Source organism: Amblyomma americanum, chromosome 11 (genome assembly GCF_052857255.1).
Source record: "Amblyomma americanum isolate KBUSLIRL-KWMA chromosome 11, ASM5285725v1, whole genome shotgun sequence".
NCBI lineage: Eukaryota > Metazoa > Arthropoda > Arachnida > Ixodida > Ixodidae > Amblyomma > Amblyomma americanum.
This window is the reverse complement of record NC_135507.1, coordinates 106,624,794-106,638,026: the sequence shown is the minus strand read 5'-3', so window position 1 is coordinate 106,638,026 and position 13,233 is coordinate 106,624,794. Positions and strand designations below refer to the sequence as shown.

At 46.1% G+C, this 13,233-nt stretch overlaps 1 pseudogene; it reads right to left on the bottom strand.

Annotated features, from left to right (window-relative positions):
- Window positions 1-9,359: 9,359 nt before the first annotated feature.
- LOC144109840 (uncharacterized) lies at window positions 9,360-12,223 on the bottom strand (annotated as a pseudogene).
- Window positions 12,224-13,233: the final 1,010 nt, after the last annotated feature.

The window sequence follows — 13,233 nt, the reverse complement described above, 5'->3', positions numbered from 1 at the left end:
CCTCTAATGACCAATTAATTTTCGCCCCTCACAGTAGGCAAGTTGCGATAACAAATTCACGCGATCTTACTCGACCAATCAGTAATTAGATTGCGATGTCACAAGGTCACATGACCTGTCTCTACCAACCAGTGATTTTTATGACACAGAGAGATGCCACTTTTTCTGAAGAAATTGCACCTTTAAGGCTATTGCATTAATATGCAATTTTCAAAGCAACCTCATAACATAAGCTTTTAAGGCCAAAAATGAAATGCACATGTTCCTATCACCAGCTGATTTCTGCAAGTAAACTGCAGGGTTTGAAAAGTTTCTTGAGATTAGACTACACCGCCATTCACTTTCAACAGGGTTCTTTGTGTGTGCGCGAATTATGAGCTTGAATAGAGTGGCTGGGAAAACTTTGAAATGCAAATTTTGCAGCAGTGGATGAGTCTGTTGCAGAACCATCACCAACAAAGCCAGAATGGTCCATAAATTAAATTTTTACCATGAATGAAAAAATCGGCAATGAGCAAAACTTGTCAAGACTATGGTAGAAATAAAAACATCTTGGGTCCAATTTCAGTTCCGCATTAAAAATCGCATGAAATAAAATAAGCTGTAGTGAAACCTTGTCAATAGTGTATCAGACTTTGTGACCGCTTAGCAAAACACTGGCATAGAGGCAACAAATTTTTGGGCGCATATTTTTTTTCATTTGGAACGATGCTATGTAAATAAAATTGTATATACGAGGACATGCATTCGCTTAAGCCTGCTGATGATTTACGATTTTTTCCTCATGCCATTTCGATGTGAACGCTGCATGGCAGCAGTGACATACGCACATACATGATGTGTCCAGTTCACAGAAGGCATACAAAATATAATCGTTCAACTATTGGGTAGGCTTGCATAACAGTTGATGTGAGGTGAAACGAATAAAGCAGTGACCATACTGCAGTTTTTTTCATGCCTTGCGCAACCTGACCGCCTTGTGTACATCACAGCGGTCGTTTAGCACTTGAAACCAGAAAAGCGAAAAAAAGGCAGTTATAAATTATGCACCGCTTGTTGGCGCAGTCCGTCTGCATGGCCATTTTTCGGTGTGCTGCGCATCATTCGAAAGTGAGAAAACAACTCAAATTTAGTTCTGTACTCTTTCAACACCATGTGTTTTCAGTTGGAACCCTGTTCTAGCAGATTTCTCAGAAATCGGGTTAAGCCTCATTTCTTCCCAAAACTGCAGCTTCTGGAAAATATAACTTGCCACAACACAACGCCAAGAGCCCTGCGCGGGTATTAGTGGATGCCTTGTACTTGTTATAGAACTGCATTTTTAGCGCATGGTGTAACCTGAAGGTAAGTTCGAACAGTACGTTTTCAAAGCGAGAGGCCTAGACAAGGTAGTGTCCAGCGTCATTGTATGACCACTACCAATGCTAATGACATGTTGAGCCAAAAGCTGGAACAAAGGAGCCAAAGGAAGAGGAAAGGCCAGCAGGGTCTCCATGGCTGCTGCATTTCCTGCGGCATTGAATAAAGGTTTAACGAAACAAAAGCAAGCAGTGTCCTGTGCATCCTGTCGTTTGTTGCTAGGAAAGAAAAACATGCACTAGATAGATGTAATTTATCATTGTTGGTAACAACACAACATTCCTAGCTATAAAACTTGAATAGCCTGCTCTGTACCTAAGTTTGAACATTAAGTTTGAACATTCCATGTTCAAACTTCCGTAATGCCTCAATAGAGGCCTTTAAAGGTAAAATAATGATGACGACCTAATTTTTTATCCTCCGAATTCTGGGCGGGGGGGGATAAGAAAACAAAGGGCCACCATTTTGCTGGATGTCCAAGAGACATGGCGGACACGGGTGGATGAACTGCGACGTGTCGCCGGCATTGCGTCGAAGGAATCGGTGTAAGGGAGGCAAGTGGTAGTAGGAACAGAGAGGACCACAGGAAGACACCTGTCAACAGCCCTAGGAACTTGGCAGCAGCAGGAAAAGCCATAGCCAGGACCCGTCGACGACATCCTGAAACGCCGTAGGCTTAAAGGGGCTCCGAATAAAGTTTTGGCATGCCTACGATGTTAAAGGGCGCTGGTCACAAATATCCTCCGGCTAGAATTTTTTTAATGCGTTTTGTGGAAGCTGAGTTATCTGTAGATAAAATTTGAATTTACGCATCTGTGCACCTTTCTCCTTTCTCTCGTCACTTTTTTGCGCGCTGAAATGTTGGCACGCCTCTGTCGGTTCCACCCACTCGGTGGGAGAGGGGGCGGAGATTCCGGCCGCGGCCATGGGAGGTGCGTGACGTCATGGCAAACCAATAAAAGACCTTTGCTGCTGACGTAACGAGCTTGGGTTTCGGGCGAACACGTGGCACCGCAGGTCGCCGCGAATTTTAAATATATTGTAAATGATTGGTCCGCTTTTGAAGTACTGTACGCGGCATGAACACTCGGTGGCCTGTAGTCTACATAATGCAAGGCGCTATTATAAGCAAGCTCAAATACGCTTTTCAGGAACCTTTTAATGCAGCCAATCCAAGGGAGCCTCTCGGCAGCACGATCCCTCTGCCCATCGGTCCACAGGCAGAGGCTCTTTCATTTTCATTCTTTTTCATTCCTCACCATAATTTATGTCCATCGGCTGCCACCTTCACGATTGAATGGGGCGCAGTAGGCTTGCATCGGTGGTTCAAGGGAAATCCACGACAGCACGGACCTAGTGTCCGATGGCTGCCACCTCCATGATTGTGTCACCCGACCTCCGCTGCGCTGTCTCCCTTCACAGCTCGGCAACACCACGGGTTCCCGAGAATCCGCAGGGACATTCCCGCAGGGGGATGATGGTGAACAGTGCTTCACCACGGACCCGAGCACCCGCGCTTCGCCGTGCGTGGCATCGCCGTGTGCGGGGAAAAGGGGTTCCTGGTGGTTGAGCCGATGCCGAGTGTTTGGACCTGTAAGGCCCCTCGGCGAAGGCAATACACCACTTTGGCCCCAGCTTCCTGTAGACGGCACCTCCGGCCTGACCCGACTGGGGGGAAATCTGTAGTCGCCTTTTCCTATCCTCTCCTCTATCTTTTACTTTCCTACCCCTTTCGCACAACTATCCTTCCTCCTACTCACTTCTTCGTTTTTCCTGGCAGCGAGGGTTAAACCTTGTGTGACCAACCACCGTGAGTTGCGCCATATTTGATTATAGTTAAGGTGTACAGGTGGCGTGGGCAGGCCTTCCTTGCAAATTCCTGTCTCGTCGCTTAGTTGGGCTCCATGGTGGGTGACTGGCACCATGACCGAAAAACTTAATTTTTGTGGCTCCCCCACTTTAAAAACAAGATCGCTTTCTCAAAAGAGGGCAGAACGAGGAAGACGACTTCTTTCAAAAAAGAAGAGTAACTTTTCCAAAATATCACGTGATCCACAGTGAAGAAGAAGATAAGCAGGCAAGAATAATATCCCCCTTACTTGTGTCAAACTGCTTGACAGAAACATTAGGCATTGGCTATAAGCTCTCAAAAATGGCCAGCGGCGATTTATTGCTTGAACTGTGCGACAATGTCCAACACTTTAAGTTCTCCAACCTAACGTCCATAGCGGAAATCCCTGTCTCCGTGACTTCTCATCGCTCACTTAACACTGCCCGAGGCGTAATATCCGAAAATGATTTTGTTCACATCACCGAAAAAGAAATGCTCGAAGGGCCCACCGACCAAGACGTCATAGATGTCCACCGAATCAAAATCCAGGACAATAAGGAAATAGACACCAAACACTTGATCCTTACGTTCAACACCAGCACATTGCCCGACACAATTGACGTGGGATATTTGAAAGTTAATGTAAGGCCATACATACCCAACCCTCGCAGATGTTTCAATTGTCAAAGGTTCGGCCATGGCTCACAGAGTTGCCACGGTCGCAAAACTTGCGCGAAATGTGCTTCGAATGATCACCAGTCTGATGGATGTGACGCAGCCCCACACTGTGCAAACTGTGAAGGAGACCATGCTGCATACTCCAGGGCGTGTCCGTCCTGGAAGAAAGAAAAAGAGATAATCACCATAAAAACAAAGGAAAACATTTCATTTAAAGAAGCGAGAAGGCATTTTGCGCTTACAAACACATTCTTTTTCATAGCAAAACAAAACTTCGCTGATGTGGTGCGCAGGGGCGTAGCACCACACAGCAATCCGGCACCTGCCAAGGCCGCTTTCACAGAGCCTATGGCAGGGCCATCGACGCCCCAGGCAGGGTCAGCGAAAGCTGCCCTGTCATTGCCAAAGCAGGGAGAGCCGCTCCATGGGTCGGCATCCCGCAGGACTTCCCCTCTCAGGGGAGGCCTGAAACTAACACAACCGCAGCTGTGTGGTCCTCCAGCAGTTCTGGCAAGGTGATGGATATAACCCCCAGTCCGCCTGCTTTGCAGCGGCGGAACAGCTCTCTTGAGCGAAAAAAAGACAGGCCCCTCATAACGGGCCCATATCTAAGTAAATCCCCTTTCATTTCCTCTCAAAAACACAAACATGCCTTTTTTGAATTCAGTGGAATTGTAGGGGAATGCGGAATTACAGTGACATAACACATATTTTAGGCTGAAAGTTACCCATAGTTTTATGTTTTCAGGAAACCAATCTTGGTCCACAACATGTGCATATCCTGAAACATTATCAAACTTTTAGACGCGATCGAGAGCAGGCAAATCGACTCTTGGGAGGCGTCGCGATTGTCGTTCAAAGCGGCGTCCCTGCTCAAGAGATCAAGCTCATTACAAAACTTGAAGCGGTTGCAGTCAGCATCACCACCTATAAAACACTAACAATCTGTTCAGTATACATTCCTCCACAATTTGCATTAATAGCCCATTATCTACAAGAACTGATAGATGAACTTCCAGAGCCATACCTGGTAGTTGGGGATTTTAACGCCTACTCCCCTTTTTGGGAAAGCGAGCGCTGCGACTCTAGGGGGCAAACCATCCAAGATTTTATTCTCAGAAACAATATGTCTTTTAAACACGGAAAAGGCCACATACTGCTCTCCAACTTCAGGCACTGTGAGCTGGTTAGTTTGTCTTTTAGTTCTCTATCTGTTTTAAACGATTTTAAATGGGACGTTACTGACAACCCATATGGCAGCGATCACCTTCCTGTATTAATAGTTTGACATCAGCACTAGAAATCATCCCAACTAAACCGCGACATTGGAAGCTGCATTTAGCAGACTGGGAAATTTGAGCACAGGCCAATTTAGAAAATATAGCTTTAGAAAACCTCAGCATCAACGAAATGTTCCCGAATTGCATAATTACTGCCGTACACTTAGCTGTTCCTCAGTCTTCGGGAGTGGTGCGGCAAAAACACAGTGTGGTGGCCAAAGGAATGCAAGGAAGCAAAAAACAAAATAGAGCTTGGGGCAAATTTCGCAGATACCCTACACATAGAACCTCAAGCTCAGTACGTCAGTCACAGTGCTGAGAAAGCCTCATGGCAGAGTTACATTTCATCTGTAAGCTGTCAAATAACAAAAAAAAATAAGATTAACATTTGTCCTTGAACCCCGCGAACTTGATGCCCATCAATGCGGTTATAAAAAGGGATGCTCACAACAGACCATTTAGTTCGCCTCGAAAACAATAAGAGAAGCTTTTATACACAAACAGCACTGTCTTGCCGTTTTCTTTGATATGGAGGAAGCGTATTATACAACCTGGAAGTTTGGTATCGTCCGCGACCTTGGCGACCTAGGTATCCGCGGTAGGATGTTAAACTGACTTCCTTTCCGACCGCTCATTTCAAGTACGCCTGGGATCAACTCTGTCCAGGAGCTTCGTTCAAGAGAATGGGGTTCCTCAAAGATGTATTTTAGGCACGACATTGTTTAGCATAAAAATGAATGCCATAAGTAAAATAATCCACAACTCCATCCTGTATTCATTGTACGTTGATGATCTTCAAATAGCTTGCACATCCTCAAACGTAGCAACATGCGAGAGACAAATACAGTTGACAATGAATAAACTAGTGACATGGGCAGATCACTACGGTTTCCAGTTTTCCACACAGAAAACAGTAGTCATCCTTTTCTCGCTTAAACGAAGCATACAAGCTGACCCTTTTATACACCTGAACGGAACACGGATACCTGTCAAAAAAGAGCACAAATTTCTGGGTACAACTTTTGACAAAAAACTCAATTTCCTGCCTCATATAAACGCACTGAAAAAGAAAGCCTCCGGATCCCTAAATATACTCAAAGTACTGTCACGTAAACGTTGGGGTGCTGACAGGACGTCTTTTACAAATTTATCGCTGCATGGTACGCTCCACCTTAGACTACGGATGTATAGCTTATGGGTCAGCAAGGCCTTCATACCTGAAACGACTAGATCCAATACATAATTTAGGTTTGCGTCTTTACTCTGGTGCTTACAGAACGTCAAACATAACTAATGTTCGTGTAGAAATCAACAAACCATCGCTTACAGATAGAAGCACCATGCTCACATGCTCATACATTTTAAACATCCGTTCACTGCCCAAACACCTATGTTGCCCAATAGCCGCAAAGTGCCCATCTTGAACACTGTTTCACAACAAACCGCTCGCTATCAGGCCACTCATTCTGCGTATTGAAGAGATGTGCCAAAACCTCGGCGTACTAGATAAATTACCTAACATTGCTCGGAGACGAGATCCACTGCCTGCATGGTACAATTTTCCTGCAATCTGTGATCTCACTCTTACACAGTTTCATAAGAAACAAACTCCGCAACAACATATAGTACAAGAATTCCTTGCAGTGGAAGCAAAGTACAGTAGTTTTTTACAGATGGTTCAAAAACGGACGTTTACTTAGGAAGCGCAGTGGTCCGAGAGAAGTTGGAGAAAACAGTACGACTTCCACTGTGCTCATCCATCTTCACTGCAGAATGTTACGCAGTCTGTGTGGCCATAGAAAAAATAGAAAACGAAAACCTTACCAACAGTATTATTTACAGACTTCCTCAGTATACTTACAGCTTTTCACTCTAGAAATGCAGCCACTCCGATTCTTGGTGACATCATGCACAAGATAGCAACAGCCGCAGCTCGAGGACAAAACAAAGTTCTGCTGGGTTCCCAGTCATGTCGGAATAAGAGGCAACGAGAGGGCAATTACTGCACTGCTAAAGCTCGTGGGAAGGAAATAAAAAAAGTAAATATACCTTTTAAGCATTGCATAAACTTGGCACAGCGTAAATTAAGAGAAAAATGGCAGTCGGAATGGAACGGCGAAGTGAATAATAAACTACACTTGGTGAAGCCAGTTTTAGGTGAATTTCAATCGTGTGCACCAGGAACGTTTTAAGGAAGTGATTTTATGCCGTCTCCGGATAGGTCACACGCACCTTACGCATAACTTCCTGCTAACAAAGCAAGGCAAACCTATTTGCCAATGCGGAGATGATCTTACGGTCAATCGCATTTTATTTTCATGTGTGCAACTGGAAACACTGAAAAAAAGTATTTAACTCAATTTTATAATGAATGCATTCCTTTTCATCCAGCACTGCTCTTAGATGATAATGCCATTGTTAACATACATTCTGTTTTTAGCGTTTTAAAAGAAGCAGCGGTGCTTGAAAAATTAAATCTTGAACCACTGGTTTGCTTTAATACATGATGCACCTCAGCCGCTTTCTCATTCCTGAGAAGGCTGAGGCTTTTTAATTTCAGATTCAGACCATTTTATTTCCTTTCAGTTGAAAGTGGAAGACGAGGCAAAAGGCATGGAGCCTGACAAGGCCTCGACTCCCATCTTTAGTTCGGAGCAGTCAAAACTTCAATACATTTGCAGGGATTTCTCCTGATGAAACGGTGTACACATAGGCATAAAATAAAAAGTACATGTGAACACAAAATGCTGGAAACTGTGTGCTCGCAGAGGTGCGCTGCCTTTTGGGCCAATAATCTGGCTGCTTTTCCAGATTTTTGTTTGTAGCAGTGCGCTTTGCTGCAGATGGCTGCTTATCCGGAAATTGCTTTAGCGCCTGTCTTATCTCATGGACTTTCTTTATCACGAACTCTTTTTAAGCTGCATCGCCTGATTCCTTGTTCGCTAAGTCTTGTAAAGCAGCTACAAGCAAAGTACGGATGTTTTCAATACCACGACTTTGCGGCTCAGGGATTGCATCAGCCTGGATGCGGTCGAGAAGTGCCTGGGGCTCATCTAGAGCGAATGAATCATTTCCTGTTGAAGTCGAAGGAAGAGCTGCGCCTTTTTCAGTCGATCCCTGAGCGCTTGAATTGTTTTTTTCACGCTCCCATTGAGCAACTGCATGCATATGCTTACACAAACTCATGTGCTGCTTGTAATCCAAGAATACACATTGCAAGGTGTGAATACATATGTTGCATTGTTTGCAACTGTAGCTGCACCCTTATCATGGTATGCTGCCCTTTACTACAGTGTGCTTAAACTCTTGCAAAGATTGCGACTGCACCAGCCACCATCCATCAGGTGATTCACTCGCGCCAGATTGAGCGAGCTCGACACCTGCGCAGTGCTTCTTTTAGCAGTCTGCTGTCCGGTGGCTTGCCATGGGCCTCACATGTGAAATGAGCTGCTTGATGAGCCGATCATTCGTAAATTCCAGTAAAGTATGCAGCAATTTGTCCAGGCGCTGGCATTGCTTTCTTCGCAAATTAACAGCCTTTAGCTCATTGTGCATAGACTATGTGATTGTTTGTCGTGAGGCCAGCACCCACTGCTCATGACGCTTCGCATAAGACTTTTCGAAATACTCCACAAAGTCTTTGCACTCACCCACAGACTTAGCCGCCTGAAATTTTTGAAGAAGAGCCTGAAATTCTGGTACGCTTGGGCAAGCCATCAAAGTGCGCAGAGTGTCTTACCAGTTTTTTATTTTCATCGCCACTAACTTTGCTAAGTTTGGAGGTCCAACTTCGTCTTGCGTGCCAGGTGCAGAGCAAGCGTCTCTGAGGGATCCCCATTACCTTTTGCCAAGCATTGCAATATGCTGCTGCATCGTCAGACATGAAGGCCTCACAGCAAAGTGCCTGACCAATACTATCTTTTATTGCCTGAAAAAACCGAACCATAGTTTCCTCCGATGTGCTTTGAGAGAGGAGATAAGCACAAGGTATGCCTGACCAGTCAGCCGCAATTACGAGCACTGTCATGAGCAGAAGCCCATAAGAATTCGTACCATGCGTCGTGTCAACACATACAGCCTTGGTGCCATAGTGCAGAAGCATTTCCCTTTGAGTGAAAGTCATAAAGGCCATGTTAAACTCCTTGATGTCTTTTCGTGAGAGCAACTCGTTATCAGCATACAACAGAGCCGAATCTGTGCTTTCCTTTAGATCATGGATCTACATCTGCATACTGACAGTCATCGGGATCTCTTTGCTCCTCATTTCCAATTTGGTACTTGTACTTTTTGTTATATATATCTTTCGTAGTCAAAGTATGGAGCCTGTCCAATGCAACTTCAGCAAATGAGTGTGCATCTGCAAGAATCCTTCTAATGGGGACTCCTATACCGAGCTTTTGTGCTATGGCAGCCACTTCAGTGGCGGACAAGCGCAGGTGTGTCACACTCTTCTCATGGCCATAGTGCTCGGCCTGGTACTCAACGGTTACCTTTTCACCATCCCGAGTGACAACCATACCAGCAAAACAATGTTTGTTGCATTTCACACTGCCCACTGCCTTTGGCTGCCGTTTACCTTGTCCAGACTGCACAGCTACTCCGGTACGGTGGAACTCTAGGTACCTCTTTGTCGCTCCAGAGGACAAACGCGTCACCCCTCTCTTTGCGATGAAGTGCGCTTGCTCCTTCCTTTCAGTGTTTTCCTTCCAGGCTTGAAATTCTGCAAAAAGAAAAAAATATATATATTTATGCAGAGACCACAAAATGAGTGCATTTGATCTGCTATGTTCACAACCATTTACATGACATTCTTCAAGCCTTAAGGCAGCCAGCTGTAGGCTTTGACCAAAAAGCGGAAGTTAATCACTCTCTACACGACACAGCTACTAAATGACTGCTCAGACTACTTTGAAGACAGCACATAGCCACGATGGCTCGATAGTTATGGCGCTTGGCTGCTGACCTGAAGGACGCGGGTTCAATCCCAGCCGTGGCTGTCGCATTTTCTAGAGGCCAGTCTACTGTGTCCGACGTCAGTGCACTTCAAAGGACCCCAGAGTGTCCCTCATAGTCCAAGTCACTTTGAGATGGTAAACCTCCATGAACGTAAAACCCAAAACACTACCAACACTTACACTTCACTACTGTCGCCAGCCTAAGCTTTAAAAACAGTTCAGTGCAGTTTTTAAAGCAGGCGTCATGCATTTTACAAATCCAGCAACCTGTAAATAGCCTATGAAAGATCAACACTAATCCTGAAAGGGCACATTATTACTGTATACCACCTACCGCTGTGTAAAAATCTTGAAGATTTCCATGCCAAGTCTTCAGTGTTTTTACACTGCATGCATTTATTTCAATTTCACTTGTCTTTCATTTCATGCACCAGAAAGACCACTTCCGATATAAGGTGAACAGTGGGGCTAGTTGATGCATGATACACTGGTGACAACAGCATCTAGAGGATGGAGGATAAGGGACACAGCACGCGCTCTGCACAACACAGCACGAGGGCTTCAGACAAACCTTCCCTGTACACAAGCTAACATATTCCTTCATGCGTGCATACACAAACAAAACCTAAGAACATGTGATTCTTTCTCACCTGCAATGGAAGAGAACTGAACCGTGCTGCGTCTCGCCATAAAGCCATGCTCCTGCTCGTGGTGCTGCAACAGTTAACGACGGTGGAGAAAAGCATTGCAACAGATGTCACATGCGAAAGTTTTCTCACGAGCTGATGAGCTCGCAGCTTCGGGGTGCTTATTTCGCACATGGCTACTTTGAGATTTCCGAAAAGCAAATTCAGCTTTGCACACAGGGCACAGATACTTATCTCGCGCTGGTGACTCAGCAGGTGGTGAATTTGGGGCATTTTCCTCGTTGGCGTTCCATAACCCCTCTCGCAACGGCGCCTCTCCTCCTCCTGTACCCTCCTCACCCCCTTTTTCCCCTTTCCTTCTATTTTCTCTTTGCCTCCGCCTCCTCGCCTAGTTGTTCTCCTCTTTCACAGCCGTTCCGCTCTTCGCTCCGTTCCTTTCTTTTCTATAACCTCAGTGGCTAGGGCATATTTCTGCAGCCGCTGCAGAGAAAGCGATTCGGGGACGTATTTTCGCCTTCGGAAGGCGTTCGAATCGTGGTGCAGCGTCTTGTGTGCGCTTGTTTTGGAGCGAAAACGCGGCTCTGCGCCCATTTATGCAGCCACAGAGCCCAGTTCATTAACCGCCGCAGAGAAAGCGATTCGGGGACGTATTTTCGCCTTCGGAACGCGTTCGAATCGTGGTCCAGCGTCTTGTGTGCGCTTGTTTTGGAGCGAAAACGCGGCTCTGCGCCCATTTATGCAGCCACAGAGCCCAGTTCATTAACCGCCGCAGAGAAAGCGATTCGGGGGTGTGCGCTTGTTTTGGAGCGAAAACGCGGCTCTGCGCCCATTTATGCAGCCACAGAGCCCAGTTCATTAACCCCCGCAGAGAAAGCGATTCGGGGACGTATTTTCGCCTTCGGAACGCGTTCGAATCGTGGTCCAGCGTCTTGTGTGCGCTTGTTTTGGAGCGAAAACGCGGCTCTGCGCCCATTTATGCAGCCACAGAGCCCAGTTCATTAACCGCCGCAGAGAAAGCGATTCGGGGACGTATTTTCGCCTTATGTCTTTTTTCAGAAGGCCAATTAAGCGTTCCTTCACTGCAAAGTCATAAGAGTTGGCTCCTCCTAGAAGCCGCTTGGCGTGAAGGGTAGCTTCCAGGGTTTGCGTCGCCAAGCTGTTTCTAGTCTTTGTTTTCATCAGGTTGATCAGAGAGAAAACTCTGTTGCACTGCAGTGCGGCGAACAGGGAAGCTTGCAGAGGCAAAGCCTTATTTCAGGGCGCCCGTCTGCCTCATTGAGTCTTTAGAGCTCTTCTCTGCAGCGCTTCCCTCATCATCTCTGTACAGCCCGTGCATTTGATTCACCATGTAAATAGAATAAATATATTGTTGTCCCCCATGTCTTCGTGAGTCCCGTCATCCTCGTACCTCCACCCTGCCCGACCCCGCAACCTCGATCCCAATAATGCTTTTCGCACGTGCAGATGGCGCATTGGTAGACTCTCAAAATCAAGGTGGTCAAGAAAGGGTGAATAAGGAGCCTATTCACACCGAAAAATAAAAATGACCCATACAGAATGTAAAATTTTCCTACATTAGAACAATAATCTATTTTTCCCCCCAACGTTTAAATTCTCTAGATATAGGAGAAAATCCCTAGGGTTGGCAGGCCTGCGCCAAAGGCTCGGAAGAGCTGGCGCAGTGTAAATGGAAAGAGGAGTGGGTGGGGGAGAGGAGGAGGGGCCGGAGCAGCGAGGAGGGTTATGGAACGCCAACGAGGACTCGCGTGCCGTCGGCTCGCGCGCGCCTCGGTACTGCAGTAAACAAAGCAGCTAAGGCGTGCTTTTTGAGAGCTGTAGAGAAGTTGGCGTTACGACCACTGAGAGTGAACAAAATTGAAAATTAACTTGGAGAGGTTTTTTACGGCACCACGGGTGTTCTTGCCCAACAAAAATCCGTCCGTCGCCGTCCTGTTTTAAGCGATGCAAAATTTTAAATGGGAGCACAGTTGCATGACTGAGTTCGAAAAGTGTGGAAACGACGGGGCGCTTACATCGCACCACAGTGCAAGTTTATCGCCAAACAGAGCGGCTGCCAGTGATTAGTTGACCACAATAGCGCGTTTTCCGGAAAGGCGATGCTGCAGTGATCAACGTTGAGATTACTCAGACACGAACGTCACATGATTCATTTCACTTATTTTTTTTAATCGAAAAACATCATTATGCTAAGTAAAGCAGTTTTCGGATAGGCAGCACAACGACCTCCACCTCAACCAACGACAGCAGTGGGTGACGTATGTGGCACAGTTATGGCGTCGAACCTTTACCCATGACCTTCAGTTGACCTTTGACATTGGGGTGCCCTTTGAGTTGACCTTAAGAGCACCCGATGGGGTGATGTGAAGCCACGTGATGGGTGACCATGCGCGCAGAAGCTTCCCGCTGAATTCCAGGGTTATTCAAGTTGAGGCACTGCCAACTTTCCCCCTGAAAATTGCTGC